Here is a 17,316-nt window from a genome sequence, read left to right on the forward strand (position 1 = left end):
ATTAATCACACGGAGGGACGTTATCTCTTTCATCGAGATCAGCGATATTCCATTGTTCGATACCATTGATACCGAGTTGCACAGCATCTAAAAATAGATACCGGGTTTTGGAAAAAATTTATGGTGTAATTGAGGCGATGATATAATGTAGCAGGGCAATGTGCGCGTGTGCGTGTACGGTCGCTCGATGAGTGAATCTAATCTAGAGCTTGATAGCAAACTTGGACGCAAGTTGATTGCATCGTTATCAGTAACTATCGTTTCTTATGTCTTGGTTTTGTTTGCATGGGATTTGTGTGCGAGACATATTCAGGTACAGGAAGATGGAAATGCAAATCTTAGAACAGTAGAAGAAGTAAATATTTGTTGTTAGGAAAAGTGTTGTAGTAAATCAGTGTCTCTGGTTGTAAAGAGCGTCTTATTATTATAGAAGTCTGAATAAGGTTTACTCTCGCGTGTCAGGAGTTTATTATCGTTGCTACAAGGGAATACATGCTCAACCAATATTTTATAAGTTACTAATACTAAAACAGAACCAATGAAATATATAGAAAAACGTAACCAATATTTAAAAGATATAATTTAAATAACTAGTACAGTACAATCTTTAAAATGATATATTTTAAGCAGTTAATACAGCAAAATAACTTAAAGATATGTTTTAAGTATTAGGTTGGTGCGTATGAAATGTCGGATTTTTAAGTGAATATATAAAACTGCATATCTTTTTTCAAAAGCTGTTTATTCAATCAAGATATGCTCCATTCGCTTCAATACACGTTTCGCAACGAGACTTTAAAGCATAGATGCCTGTCTTAAAAAAATTCTGATCTTTCGAATTAATAAACTCTGATATCGAAGTTTTCAAACTGTCTTCATTTTCATACTGTTTAGCTTGTAAAAACATAAACGAGGTTATGCCAAAAACAAAAGTATAACGAAAACAGGAAGACAAACGTCCGCATGTAAAAAAATCCGACATTTCGTATGCACCAACCTAATATCTGCAGTGGAGTATAATCCTTAAAAGATATTTTTCAATTACGAGTATCTCCTTAACAATTTTTTAGTAACTTTTTAAGTATTAAAAGCCATATCTTGAATAACTAGTATAGGCAGACACTTAAAATATATTTTTTAAGTAATCAAATATATGTTTTAAGTAACCAGTACTTAAAGCATATTCTTTAAATTTTACGTTAAAAGATACTTTTAAAGTATTTTTGAAATATTAAAAGATATCTGTTAAGCAACTACACAATGAATACCTCTCAAGGAAACATTTTAGCTTCTATAAATACTACAAAAATTAGGATATCGTTCATCATGAAACGCTGCAGAATTTGCACAAAAGTCAACGAGTTGATTGTGAAAGAAATGTAAAGAAAAGAACGTTCTACAGGCATTGTATGCAACGCATTGTTCCGATATACTATTGTACCGTTGTGTACAGCGTGACAGGCGCCTGTTGCGCTGCAACCAGCCTTGCGCACGAGTGGGGCGGATTGCCTGCTTCGCGGCGGCGGCAGCGGTTGCTTTCTTTATAGGGGAAAGTCAGCTGTCTCGTTACGCTCGAACGATTTCATCTTATATTTCCTATTTGGTACCGATCTGTATGCGAGTCGACGCTGTACATTGTAGTACAATGTTCCAGGTAATTACTATTAGCTGTAAGCTATCGATTGTACTATTTAACTCCTCAATTTATTTGTTCACGCGAAACCCGGGGAACATTTCTGAATACATATTAAACCGATCCTTTCTCTTGTCGTGATTAACAGAACTGGACAAAATGACATTTCAAATGGCGAATAATCAATAAATATCTTATTTCAAATCTTAGTACATATTTTAGAAAATAAAATAGTTTATTTCTTCGAGAGGACGTACTTTTGAGAATAAAACGTTTCATTAGTTACAAACAATTTTTGAGTTAATAGTTCAAATAGTATGTATTTCATTTGAAAAACATTGACAATATTTGTGCCGTAATTCGTAATATTTTATTTATTTAATTTCTTATCATTAAATAAAATATTCTTATTTTTCTAGAATTCTAATGTGAAATGTATAATTATGATTATATATAATTAATATAAATAACGTACAATATTTTATTTTACATTTTTAGGTTAAACAAACTTTCATTCACGTTTCATCTCTTTTTTTCATATTATCAAATTAACATATTTTATTTATTGTAAAGGCCTTGCTTGAAATACTATTTTATCTACATTGCGAGAGTCTATCGTTCAAATACTATTTTAATTATTTCCTCTACAAATATGACCTAGTTCTGGTGACGAAGTTTACACGCGGCATTGCAAAATAAAAGCTAGGCTATTTGAAGCAATATAAAATAATCTCGAGGAACAATTTCGCAATTGCTCGAAGATTGTCTTTCCAATGTGTGAACAAATGCCTCGAGGAACGGAATCAGAGTGCGCGTGCGACGGACAGTTGTTCCCCTTCAGGGATCCGTGTTCTCGGCTCGATTGAATTGAACAGAAGGAGAACCAATGGCAGAACAGCCGGCTCGCGTATCCCGCGCAAAATACGACTGTTCGGCAGCTGGCTGCGGTGTTTTGGCACGTGACTGTTTCCAACGGTCGCGGCGCACCATGCGTGACCCTCGTGCGCACCCCTAGACGTTTTCAAAGGAGTTCGCGTGAAGCGCTCGCCGCGACTGTCTCGGTGAAGAAAACCGGAGGAAAATGGTTCTGAAACTGCGTAATTTCTTCACCGGATTATGGTGAGTCGATTCTCATTACCATTCCGCGCCGCCGATACTAATTTTAACGGGTTCCGACCTGTCAATCCGACATTTGCCCGACCGTTAGAACACGCGCAGCAACGAATAACCTCTTACGGTCTATTTGCCGGCTGTCGAGGACATTTTGTTTCGCCAGCATTTTCGATTATACGCCTTATTAATATATTTCGATTATACGCCACGATCGTGCGAAGTTTTTGTGGATAATTTAACATCTGCTGTGTTTGTGAATTTTAACCAGATAGTTTGTGATTGTTACATTAAGAATACACGAGCGAATTCGTGTTCGAATGGTTAGTTCGTAGAAAATTGCCTGCTAGAAGGTTATTTATTACATAGTGAATTTGTTTACGAAACTGTTTCGATACACAGTGTAATATTTTTATTTAATTTGAAACTTTGATTGAGATTTGTGGTGTTAATTTATTTCAAACAAAGTGCGATCGTGAGATGTAATTTTGAACAAGTCGACCTACTTTAGAATGATTATGTAGAATTACGATGAATTTTTCGATAGCGGTGATGCGTTTGATGTTTAATCGCAAATGAAAAATAGTTAAAAAAGTAAAATAAAGTAATAAATACAAGGTGCAGAAACATCGTATCAGAATCATTAACAGTTAGTGGAGTGTGACCGCCGCATCGAGAGGTGATTTGACGAACGTTCACTGATAATTGTGTCTTCGAGAAAAGTATATGTTCCGTGAAACCGGCTGGTATCTTCTCCTTGCAGTTATTACAGTCCCGTATCGTCGGTAGAACTGCAAGTTTCCCGAATAAAATTCTGTACAGAGCCGCAACATGATATTGATACATTATCTTTTGGCTGCTCGAGCGGGTTATCAAACCTACTTCGACAACTGTTTTTATAACAGCATTTTATTTTATAGAAAACAATTTTTTAACTTCGAAAAGTTGCCAATTAAAATTCACACATTTATTCTCCTCTTAAACGATCATTACGCAACTTGCTTAATATTCGGACACTCTTTAAAACGAAATAATTTTTTTCAAGGTAGTTGAAATGATTTTCATATATTTGAGATATTTTACACAGACTAGTTGTTTACTAGATAATGTTTATAATTTTTTTTCTTTATGTTAAAGCAAACTTTTAATCTTGTGAGTAATGTTAAGTAATGCGTATTTCAAATTTTGTGAGTCTTGAATTCTGTGAGTTGTGTCAGTCTTAAATCTTGTGATTCTTTAATGTTGTTAATGTTGAGTCTGTTGACTTTCGAGTCTTGAGGCTTTTAAGTCTCGATTTTTTGAATCGTAAGTCTTTTGGATATTGAGTCTTTTGAGTATTACGTCTTTTGTGTCTTTTGAATATTTTAAGTCTTTTGAGCCCTTTGAGTCTTGAGTACATTAAGTCCTTTGAGTCTTTGAAATCTTACGAGTCTCGAATCTTGTTAATGTTTAACCTTCGTAATTTTGTGTTTTGTTACTTCTGAGTCTCGCGAGTCTTGAATCTTTTGAATTTTGAGTTATGTGAGTCTCGTACCTTGAGTCTTTTGAGTCCCGAGCCTCTTTATTTTTAGTTTTCCTAAATTTTTAATTCTACACTCTCGATCCTTGCAAGTCTTCTTAATCTCGTACATTATGTATTACTGTCCCTTCAACGAAACTCAATTCCGACCAACATTATACCTATGTGCGAACTTAATACGACCGCAAAGGGTTCAATCTTGCGCATCTCGAGTTTACTGATTCTTTCATAAGAATCATTCTTATGTGTTTGCTAGTCTTTTGAATAGTATGCAAGTCCAGGGAAATAAAGAAGAAATGTTCGCATTCTCTTTTACCAACAAATAAAATTAAATCGTTCAAATCCACACAATATAAATGTCGAGAAAAGGTTTATTTAAAAAAAAAAAAGATATTGTACGCCTTGGTGTAAACGACATCTTTGTCGCCCATTATTTGGAAATCTCCGTCGCACAGTAGCGATCATTTCTATCTGGCAGAGTTACCGTTCACGGTACTCTTGGCATGCCACGTTAATTGCATGCTTTCGTTTCAGGTCTTTCTACAGAATCGCATGGTGCCATATATTCGCCACTTTGTATAATAACGTTAATATCGCTGCTCGAACGATGGGGGTACTACGTATTTGCATGACGCGCGAGAGAAATTCTGTGTCGACGAACCGTTAGATTGCCACCTGTTCGATGGGTTTCGCGTTGCGAGGGCGATTTTATATGAGCCCGACGATGTTTCCATTAAAAATGTCTCTGAAAAAACTGTCAGGTCGACGCGACCCGTGGAGGGAAACCGAAACAATTAACCAGGACCGTAAAATTCCCACTGTGTCCCGGATAGTGTCTACAGTTTCTCTCAGAGTACAAATTCTCTGCACTGATTGTATCAGATTCATTTACATGCACGAACTCGCTCAATTCAAATATAATCAGACGACTCTTTTAAATAATGTCTTGAAAGTTGAAAAGTACCGTTAAAAACACGTTTGGAAAAATCATCGAACAATGATGATGTTCGAGAACCACTGAGCATTGATTAAAAATTCATTTCGTAAGTTGAGAAACACTGGCGCATCAAAAATTCATAACGTGAAGGTGCGTGTTCAGTTGTTGAATCGAATTTAGTCATTTTATTAGGAGTATTTTACGTTATAAAGGTTGAGGATCATTGAAGAAGTAAAACTAGAATTTTTAAGTGTCAGACGTGTCAATAATACAATGTTATGTAAGGGAAATAGTTGAAAGATTTTCTGGTGTATAAAGATGCATTTAACAGTTGAATTTAATTTTAACAATCTGCTTAGAACTATTTGTTGATAGAAATAATTGAGTACCACTGGAACAAAACCATCGGGATGTGTTCAAATAAGATACGCGTTGAATAATGTAATCGAACGTAAAAAATCGTAGAGTATTTTATTGTTAACAATGTTTAGAAAATCGAGGTTGAGAACTAAGAATTATTTTCTGATACACAAACGAAGAACCACTGACATAAAACCACTAGAATGTGTTCAAATAAGACACGCGATGAGTAATCTAATTTAATATCAACAAATCGAGAAGTATTTTCTTGATAAGGAAAATTAGTAGAACATTTTTGTCAGAAAATTATCGCAGCAACGGCAACAGCATCCATAAAACAAAGACGCATTCAGTGATCGAATCTAATGTTTACGGTACTGTCAGAATTATTTTCTGATACATGGATCGAGAACCACTGGCACAAAACCCCCAGAATATGTTCAAACAGAACACGCGTTGAACAACCTAATTGAATGTCAAAGATAGTAGAGTGTTTAATTGTTCCGAGAGAATTTTTAGAAAATCAAGGTTGGGAACCGCTGCGCCCGATTCCCAAACATTCATGCGCCGGTGTTTGCTAAGCGGGCAAATCTTATTGTCTCGGTCTGGTATTTATGTAGACAATTAGAAAGAGAGTTTTTGCGGCGGCCGCCGTCAGCAGGAAATAAACAATTCCATTATCACGGAGAAGCGTCCTTGCATACCTGTCGAATCGCAAAAACGCGGGAGAATCGCGGTGAATTTAATGTCGTCCAAGACGAGTCTTGTTTCTCGTGGCTCCCGTTTCCCGCGGGCTCTTTACGCAAAAGCCGGTAAATTACTCTCGTAAATACTTCGATACGTTGGATGCACGCTCTACGGGCGGCTCTTATCAACCGGAAACTCGTAAATTCGCTCGTGATCTTGGAAAAACGGGAAATAAGAGAATCGCGGCGAGCCGGCCGAGCCTCGTCGGCCGTTTCACCTAAACCACCGGCGGTATTACGTCTTGATTTACGATGACGGTCTGACCGAGTATCCAGATGCTTGACCTTGAAACTGACCTTATACCACCACGTCAACCTTGAACACCGACGCCGATCGTCGGGATGTGTTCTCGATGAAATAATATCCATTGGTCAAGTCGATTTCGATTTTACCAACTGTGTTCAATTATTGAATTTATGTGTCTCCTTGGGATTGCATTAACATAATTCTCCGTAGATTATCATAATTAATTAATTATAGTCATGTTTCGTGAAAGAAAACAGCCTATATTTTTGGTTAAATATTTATTTATATTCTGTTCCGTAACCCTGGATCAATCATTCCAGGGGTATTTGACACCCAGCCATTTGTTTTATGATTGACGTTTCTTTATCTTTTAGCAAACTGTTAAATGGTGTCACCTAGGTGGTAATAGCTCCATTAGCTTTTAAGTATGACTCAGAGTAACATGATTTTGTTCTTGGTATTATTTTTACAGGTCTCCTCAGGTGTTGTGCACCTCACGTATCTCGTCGAGTAATTTTAACTGACGTGCTCGGTTCAGGGTTAAGAATAATTGGACCATATCTTCATGTATTTATAAATTGTTGAGAAACAAATATCCATACAGAAAAATGTAATATGCATAAAAGTCAGGTCGTCACTCTAGGCGCAAATAAGATGCAGAAAGTCTTGCATAAGCTTATATAGCATCCCAACCACTGGCTGGTGTTAGTAGTGGGGTTAATGCCATTAAGAGAAAGGTGTAAGGCTACTATATTCATTATTACATTTATTTATCTGCAATATAAACATTTATTTCATCAAACAATAATTCATGAATTAAATAATTTAAAAATTATTTAAAGAAGTCACTGAACTGTTTAATAACCTGGACAATTCTTAAGTCGTAATCAATCCGACGAATTTCGTGACGATTGACTTATTTTAAAATTTCTGTTTGCAATTATTTCATCTCGTTATTATTTATATAGACATAAGATAAATTACCCTGTTTGATTATTATCACATTACTAAGAGTCATGTCTGTTTATGAAATGGGAGTTCAGAGACTTCTGTTCCATTACTCGAATTGTTCTGTGGTAATACGTATTTACAAACTGAACACGTACGTGTAATGTCCTACGTTTGACTGAATGTATCCCAAACAAAACAATTTAGTAGGAAGCTGACAGCGTACACCGTCGCGAAGCGAAATAAACGAGAACGTATTGTTTGAAATATCGGAACTAAATACGAAATTGTTAAATCTCTCGAATGCGGTGGAAGCACAGCAAGCATTTGCACGAATTCATGGTGCAGGTGATACACGATTACGGATCTTCAAAATTTAAAAAGTGATATTGAAAGTTCTGTTCACCGTGCAAATTTCTCGAATGTCAGTACCTAAGGGAAAAGCTTAATGAATCCAAAAATGAAAACGTGGATGATGTTTTATTTCAATCGTTTTGGTAAACAAAGTATAACAATAAGTGCAGTCAATCAGACATAAGATTCATAAACTCGTAAATAAACTGTTAATTTTGTCTTCTTCATGTGAAGAATAAAATATTATTCGAATAAGGAATTTCTCGTATTCTTTGAACAATAAGTATTCCGAATTATTCGATTGAAGAATTTTCTGAATTATTCAAATAAGTACATTTAATAATTTACGTCGAATAGCGAACTATTTGAACAGAATATTCGGCTAAAAGAAAGAGGAATTCATTTGGACAATTATCTTAGATAAATATTTATCAGAATCATGTCAAATTCCGGTTTGTAAAATATTTAAATAACTCTTAAACTCTCGCTGGAATCCCGAAGGCGCGCCAATTTGTTCGTGCGTCTTCGACGCCGGCCGGGAACACTCGAGCGCGTCCGAGCCCGGCCGAACGAGTGGCGGCAGCGAGCGACCGCGAAAATTGCCGAAGTTAGCCGCGCGAAAGCCGTTACTTGCGTTCAGTCGTAGTCTGGCGGTGCGCAGGTGTCGATCGTTTCGTGTCCTCGTGGTCCACGTGCACTCTGAATCGTGTCTTTCCATCGAAAATCAACCACGTTATCGAATCATTCGAATATTCTGCTGTGTGACAGGCATGTGTCTATCGTCCGCGAGTCATTGAGACGTTTTCTGAAGGCTGTCGCGAACGGGAAGTGTCAGTGAATTGAAAGCGAATAATTCGTGCGCGATCAGTGACTGGAAAGGAAAGCAGCATCACCGCGAGACCGAGCGCGAACACGTTCGTCGACCGCGATGACACCGGCTTGGATTTAATTACGAGGTTAGTCGACTATGGTTGTTTTCAAGGGCAACTGTTTCGCGCCACTTCTTCCGAAGCGTTCGCCCGGCTTGTGCGAGCGCGAGAGGCAATGTCCGTGACGTTCCACGAAATGTGCTCGATTTTACGCCGCTTCATAGTGTTGCGATTCGAGGTACAAATTGGACAAAACTCTTCTTTCATGTTCATTATGTTTGTCATGTGTCTCTATAGTTTTATTGTAATAAGTGAATATGCTTATTGTTTCATATGTACCATGTTCATTAACGGTTGCTTAACAAAACATTTTCTTACCAAAGCGATGTATCAATATTGATTATACAATAATGAAATAAGGTGGAGTAAAGTACAATTACATGAAATGAAATCAAATTAAAATTAAATGTATTATAAATCATCATCACTAGATGAGACTACATATCCATCGGTCCAATTTTATTCCAATTTTATTAATATATATTTTCATATAACATACTTCATTAAGGCGATTGTCTTTCTTAAAATTGTTCCAATCGTTGAAAAATTTCAGAAATATCAGTCGTTTTAAAAAGCTTCATGCGTCCATTTAAAACGCTAATTAATTTCTATTTATAAAACTGACTTTGAACCTAATTCCAAACACGGAAAAACATTAATATTCTTATCGTATATTCATTGCTTCATATGACGAGCATCTTCCTAATTTTTGCGAAATTATGATCCTACGATTAGGAGGGCGATCCCTTTCGCGGCACTGTGCGCCGATAATTACAATATTATCGCGATATTGACGTTCCGTGTGTATGGTCACTGTGCCTCGTAAAGGTTATGGCGTACGATTCCTTTCCTGTGTTTGCCATTCACGTTCCCGTAACTGTTCAACGAATTCGATGCCAGCGTTCCGGTGTCTATAAAATCGAAGTTTCTAATCTAACATTAAACCGTTTTTTGAAAACACGGGATTAGCAGGCAAAATCGTTAGCAATTCAAATTTGTTAGCGTAAACTGAGCATTCTGATAGGAAAAGTGTCGGCATTTTCGTAGCGGACATTTGGCCACGTTATTACGCTACAAAACGCGTAAACCCTGCATACATTTGTATAATTCAGCTTTTGGTGTGTTACTGGAATTTGTTGTACTAAAAATGCTAGTAATTAATGGCCTTTTAAGGTGATGCTAAAGACGCGTATACACGTTATCGGCTACGATAAAATGCGCTGCAATAAAAAGGTCAGCGGAGTCCTTGAAGAATGTCGTATCGTGAATGAACGTCATTACACAATGGTTTCGTAGGACGCTTATCAACTTGCTATCTCTAAGAGACATTATTTTATTAGCTTTCACCGGTGTCACGGCGGCATCGGCCGGACATATTGGGTACTACGTTAGTAGGGTAACGACGGACCAACTTTTAAATTCAATTATATTCCATTCTGCACGTGTGTATCATATATGATATGTGTAATTGAGATTTCATATTATATATTATACTGTGTCATTACATGTAATATGTATATATGTATAATTACATATAATATGTATGTATATACATATAATTATATGTAATATGTATGTAATTAAAATTTTATATTAAATATCAATTTAAGTTTATATCATATTTCACTATACAGGTTGTCCCAAAACTGTCTAACAACTCGGAAATGGAGGATACCTGAGGTCACTTCAGACAACTTTTTTTATAAAAATTTTTTTCGAAACATTAACGAGTTGAAAATGAAAAACATAGACTGGCATTAGGCGGTTGAGATAAGGAGTGGTTGAAGGCCAGTACCGCTCATTGGTTAGTGCTTTTCGTTAATAGCTCGTTAACAACGCTTCAGAGAAAATTGTTGTAAAAGAAAAAATTATTTCAAATGAGCCCACGAACGCCTCATTTCTCAATTGCGATTGACTTTTGGAAAATCCTGATTATTACAATCATATTACCTATACGATATTATATATAAAAATTTTCCATTGTACAACAATTTAAATTTATAATTCATTAAAACTGAAATTTCTATTATATTACACTGTAACGTATATATATATTTGTAACTATGTAAATAATGTAAAATAAGGTAGAATTAGCGAGAGCGTCGATGCGAAGGACGCGGTACTAGCAAGGCGCACTGAGAGCCCAGGTACAAAGGGGCATAAACTCGGGAACTTGAAGCGCGCTCATTGGGTCGAGGCTAGGACCGTTTTAGGTATAAATACCGGGACATTTTTTAGAGAAAAGCAGAAGAGTTTACTTTCACTATAGGGGTTTTCTTTGAAAATTTTTTCCCCACACCTGACCTTTTCCTACTATTCTACGTGCGAGTTCTTAGTGTACCACCGTGTTATACGGGAGTCTTCGTGTGAATCCTCCCCGAAAACAAATAAAAACACTGTGACAAACCAACACTCCGACTACAAGTTGTTACAACACTATATTATCACAATTATGTTGCCTATATTATACTATATATAATATACATAATTGCAGTTTTCTATTGAATTATAATTTGAATCCACATTAAATTACAACAATATGTTCTGATTCACCAGTAAATAAGTGGTGAATTTCGATGGTTAGACTGATGATATCTTTTTATCGATAAACGCTTGAAACGTCGTATCTTTCAGCGTTGTGTCTCCAGTCGAATATTCAAAGCCGCGGACAATTGATTTAGTCGGCGTGAACGATATAAGGCGAACGCTTGTTTTGTTGATCCACTTTCGTCGTGTAATCAATGATAAACAAACGGTTATCGTGACGGCACGATTTACCCGAGGTGGATTGTTTTCTTGATTTCGTAAACGAGATAACAAAGCGATGCACAAGCATCGGACGGGTTTCAACAGCGCGCATGTACGGGTTTCGCGTTTGACGATCACGGGTTGTGCAAAACCGTGATAACAATCGCATGACTTCGTGCCGGAATTCGTGATACTCGATGATCAATATTTTAGAGCGGTGCTCTCGACACGGAAATTACCGTTGAACGCTATTGCCAATTTGTTCCTTTATCGTCGCACGTTTAATTATACAAAAAGCGGCATCGTATAATTTCGTAATTCACTGTCTAATCGGTTCCATCGTTTAATGAACGACCGTTATCACTTATATGTTATTTATCATTCAACATTGAAATTCCTGTCGCGAATCATGTTTCGCGTTAATGACCAGTAACTTGATAATCAATGGGATTTTAATTAACTCGATGATTTATCTTTTACTGTGACCGATTAACGGTTTGATTTTAATACTTTATATTAAGTTCCAGTTAATTATAGTTATCGAGGCAATTATCGAAACGGTGCATGTCGTTAGATATTTACAGTTTCGTTCTAATCTAGTATTATAAATATAGAGCACTTGCAATTTATGGTTGCTTTATAAGCCCTATTTCTTTTAATAGAACAGCGGCTGTAAAATTATTATTTTTACGATGTTTAGTTATTATTACGTTGATTTACTTACGAGGAAAACAGAATATTTATTCTTTATCGATATACAATTTTTCTTTTATTAGTTATATTCTGTGTTTGAGTAGACAATACAAGAAGCAGAAGGTATGGAAAGCAGAGCTGGGGAAAAATTGATCTTTGAAACAGTAAACAGATTTTAGATATTTTTATCTTATGTAATATGTAATTTAGCAAATAAACTTCATTTGCAACAGTATTTACACAAGTAAGGTAGACACAAATAAGAAACGGTATCTTAAAATATTTGCAAATATGTGCAATACTGTTCCAAAAAAGTTTATTTGCTAAGTTCAAACAATTTAACAAATTCTGAATTTAACAGACGAGTTTGTTTGAAATAGCAGTTTCTACTACTAAAGTAACTACTATTTCTAAGCAAGTTACACGGGAAAATATTCATAATGAAAAATAATAAATATTCAAAATAATAAATATTTATAGTCTATTTACTATTTCAACCATCTCTTTGTCTCGAGTTCTGACAATGTAGTCGTAATCTATTCGAAAAAGTTTCTGTTGACAGAAAGAAACTGTACAAATAGAAAGTGGCAAACAATCGCTGTTTAGACAGCCTGATATGTATTTACATTTTCTAGACGGCGAACCTTCATGCAAATTCGCATTTGCTGTACCTAATTATATTACTTACTAAATGAAGGAAGATATTTTTTTGTCTACAATCTTACCTGTAGGAAAAAGTGAACAAAAGTATTATTTATCTGTATCGATGCACGACGCGTATCTTATCATTTCAAAAATCGCATGTGCCATAAGCGCATATGCACATTGAGTTATTTTACACAGATCGATACGATTGAATATTATTATTTTGAACAATGACATAAATAATTAAATAAAATAATATAGTTTCTATATTGACCTACACATTTCCGATCGCATGGATTTGAATTTGTGGTAAATTATTCCATTCTCTTTGGATACACTTTTTTAAATCGTGAATGTTTTCGAATTGCCTTCCTTCAGCATAGACAGCTCGCGATAACATTCCCCAGCAGTTTTCAATTATACTTAAGTCAGGGGAGCATGCTGGCCACTTTAAAAATATTTAACGAATATTTTTTTTTGTAAAATACTCTTGAACAATTTTTGCTGTATGTACAGCAACATTATCCTGCTGAAATATAAATGGCTTCCTAGCAATCTGTTCTGCATACGTATTAATTTTATACTGTTCGGTTATAATATCGGTTTTCCCATTGTAGCCAATCCCTGCCCATATAATAACGCTTCCACCTCCAGCTTGTCGCCTGATTGTTCTTATTTCTTCTTTCCGTATGTCATGGTAATAATATAAATGTCCATCAGGACCATCCAAATGAAATTTTTTCTCATCAGTAAAGATAATTTTTTTCCAGGACCTCTTCCAATGTATGTGTTCTTTTGCGAATAATAAACGTTCCTGCATGTGTCTATACTGTAGGCGTGGCTTTCTTATAATTTTTCTTCTAGTTATATTGCTAAATGTTCGGAGTACACGACAAACGTTCTCGATATTCGTATTCACACCCGCTTTGCGAGCAATTTCTTTTGCTGTTGCAGAAGAATTACTCGCAGCACGCAGAATTGCTCGTCTATCACGGTTAGATAGTTCAGTTGGTCTACCACTACTCTTCTTTTTACCGTAACCATTAACGTTTTTCAGTACATTCTATATTACTTTTCTACTCCTTTTAATTTCCTTCGCAATTTCCGTAATGGTAACTTTTCCTTTTCTCAAAGTAATAATTGTTGCAATTTCACCTTCAGTTAATTTTTTTCCATGCCCCATTGTGTAAATTTATAAATTTAATGAGTTAAAGCACTTAATGACTCAAAAACACTTAATTAAGTTAACTGCTCAAGAACTGATAGAATACTGAAGAAAGTATCAACAAATCCTTAGTGTGCTATCATTTTGTGTGTACCCAACCATATGTTTATATTTTTTTTCACAAAGTTGGCTGAAGTCAAGTGAAGACATGTTATGGTTTCATATTCGTACGACGTAGGGTTTACATATCATTCAGAATTTTCGAGCCATCTTAACTACACAATGCGGAATTAAGGATAGCACACGCGTGCTATCTCTTTGTTTGGGACTGTATATGTTTTGTATTCTTTTTTGGAACGTGAAGTTTAATTAATTAATTCAATATAAATGGACTTAGATCACTTTTAAAATAGACAGCTAATACACAGCATAAGTGCAAAGACACATTGAATAATAATTAATAATATATAAAGTACCTTCGATAGAAATATATAAAATAAAAACTATTTTTATTGTTGTACGTCATCGTTAGTTTTCAAATATTGCCAATGCCACGAGTGTCTAAGAGCAATTTATTCGACGAAATGAATATCGCGAAATAATTAGCAACGTAAATAAGATAAACATTTTTACTGACGTTCCCTAATGGTCGAAAAGTAAGCGTTCAGCTCGACGCTTAAATAGCCGAACATTATTTTCCGCAATTTCCTCGAAGACCGTCGATTTTCTCGTTCGGCAACGAAAAACGAATACACCTAGAAAATTAAAAATCCTCGTATTTATTAACCTTATAACTAATATATCATAAAGACAGTTTTTAAAACAAGTTTTGTGATTCTGCAGGGTACGATATTTTTGAAAGCGAGTTCCTGCGCGCGTCGAAACACGAGAAATCCCGCGAGCGGTCGTTTAAGTGTTAAATAAATCAAAGTCTGATGATTTTTTAAATTTGCTGAGGTACCGTCACGAGTGCGCCATTTCGCGCGTGAATCGTTTAGCTCGTCGGACGCGCGTGATCGTTACGTAAAACAAAAATGAACGTTTCGCAACGCGTCGTTTTTGTCGTCGTCGTCGTTGACGTCGTCAGGTGGGAGGTACCGTTTTCAAAATATTAAAACGGTACTTAATGAACATCGTATCGGGAACAAAGAGGCCGCGTGGATCGAATTCCATCGCATCGAGGCCATTTCCCGATAGACACGATTATTTCTACGGAATTTAGGTCGTTTCCCGATAAATTCGATTCCAACGAACGATCGGTCATCGACGTTGCGTAAAAAACGAATAGATATTTTTATCGCCGTCACTTAGAAATTAATCCAAACATGCTCGAACAAATGTTCCTGTTTCCAGATAATCGTGCACGTTGCTTTTAATCAAATTCTGTACAATACCCTCGGTTTCTTCGATAGTCGTAAAAACCGCGATAACCTTTCTAATTATCGAATTAGCCGACCTTTAACCTTCTACACCTGAAGCTTCGTAAATGCGTAGTTTACGAAACAACGTATACAGGGTGTCCCATTCGACCTCTCCAGGGATGAATTTTTATATTAAGTCTACCGTAAAGTTCTGTCGGATAATGTCATATCGAGTTTTAATAAGTATGCATATGCTCATTTGAGACATATATTTTTCAGAAATATTATTTACAAATTGCTAGCATGCTGGCTAGATGTCATAGGCAACGAAACTAAATTGTGTAATAAATATTGTTAAATGTACGAACAATTGTTTATAGTCTTTCACTTCGCAGACAGAACTTAATAGTAGGGAACAATTTATTTAATTGTGTCTTTTTTATTTATCATCCGTTTCATTTTTTTCTATGAAGTTTTTCCGGTATTGCTAAGGGATTATGTAGCGAATAGTTTGTCAACTGATTCTCATTTCCTTTACCCTTAGAATAATCATAATTTTCAGAAAACTAAGTACACACATACGTGGCAGTATCCCTGAAAAGGTTAATTGAGATTGTAAAAAAGCTCGTAACATTTGATTTAAACAAAATACAAACTGAGACATGCTCTTCAGTATTTCCAATAGCGCTTTTAGTTTTTAATTTTTGTTTTGAGGTTATCTTGATTTTTTTCATGATAAATCTGTTTTTTATTTAGGTATCATATTCTGCGAAAAATGTTGAACGAGCGAACTTTTAGGAACGAATAACAAACTTCTAACAGTTTCAATGAGTTACAAATGACGTAAACAATGTCTACAAAATAGAAATTTATCTAACGCTAATTAATTGAAAAATGTATTCGTTAGAAACGTGTAAGAAGTTCGCAGACTCTTTTCTTATCGTATCAAAGTCTTACTCGACTTTCGTTCAACGTGTCTCCACGGTTTTCTATGTACTCGTAATAATTTTTTTTTGAATATCTACTAAGAAAATCGGAATCGTTCGAAACGCGAATCGAACGATGTATCTTATTTTGCGAGCATGATCCGATCTTTGCGGTTGTTATTAGCACACCAGCGCCGTGAAATCATTCGGCGGACATTAAAATTCCATGGCTAGGCGCGAGCAATGGAGAGGGGAGAGGGGGGGATTTGAAAACTTTGCTTAATTGCTCGGACGGGTATCGAGGCAGCATATTAGAGAGATATCCGCGCGATGTAAGTGGATAGATTTTTCTACGAGCGTTCCTCTCGCACGGAAAATGTTAACGAGCTGGTTAACGTCGAATTTATGGAACACAGAGAGAACCGGTCAACAAATTTCCCGCTTATCGGACTGCGGAACCAGTAGCGTAAGCGCCGAGCCTGTGACCTTTTCGATCAGATTTTCGAGGTCCCTCGTAGAAACTGTTCGCGACGATTTGTAGTTCGCTGCCCGCGCGAAACGGGGTTCGATTCATTTTATTCGGATTACGAGACAAGAGATAAAGGCTAATGAGTATGATTTTGGCCGACACTATCGTAATTGAATTCGAATTTATCCAAATAAGATCTTATTCGAGTAAAAATGCATAGTATATAGTGCTCGTATAAATATATGCTTATACAATTATGCAAAAGCGAAAGCATTATTATTCGAATAACTTTTTGAACTCTGTTCGAATAACTTATTTGAAGATAGAATTATTCGAATAAATAGAATAACTTATTCGATTAATTTTTGTTAAGAACGCGGGTTTAGTGTATGGATTGGTCTGACAAAATTGATTTTTGATCGTCGTCCGATGGAGATTTTCGATGTCTTTATAGTGGAAATGGAAACTGAAAGAATGTGTTCGATGATAGAATCGTCATTGTTTGAAAATAATCACGATGTAATTG

General features: G+C 35.8%; 1 protein-coding gene across 4 annotated transcripts in view; it reads left to right on the top strand.

Annotated features, from left to right (window-relative positions):
* Positions 1-17,316, top strand: part of LOC144473851 (uncharacterized) — a 136,634-nt gene that overhangs the window by 16,050 nt on the left and 103,268 nt on the right. Inside the window, exon 1 of one of the 4 annotated variants that reach the window (XM_078188156.1) lies at positions 8,507-8,810. The exons of the other annotated variants lie outside the window; for them this stretch is intronic. The gene's annotated coding sequence lies outside the window, so the exon portion shown is untranslated. Of the gene's footprint in view, positions 1-8,506; positions 8,811-17,316 lie in introns of those variants that run through there. 4 annotated transcript variants of the gene reach the window in all.

This window comes from Augochlora pura, chromosome 7, assembly GCF_028453695.1.
Source record: "Augochlora pura isolate Apur16 chromosome 7, APUR_v2.2.1, whole genome shotgun sequence".
Lineage (NCBI taxonomy): Eukaryota > Metazoa > Arthropoda > Insecta > Hymenoptera > Halictidae > Augochlora > Augochlora pura.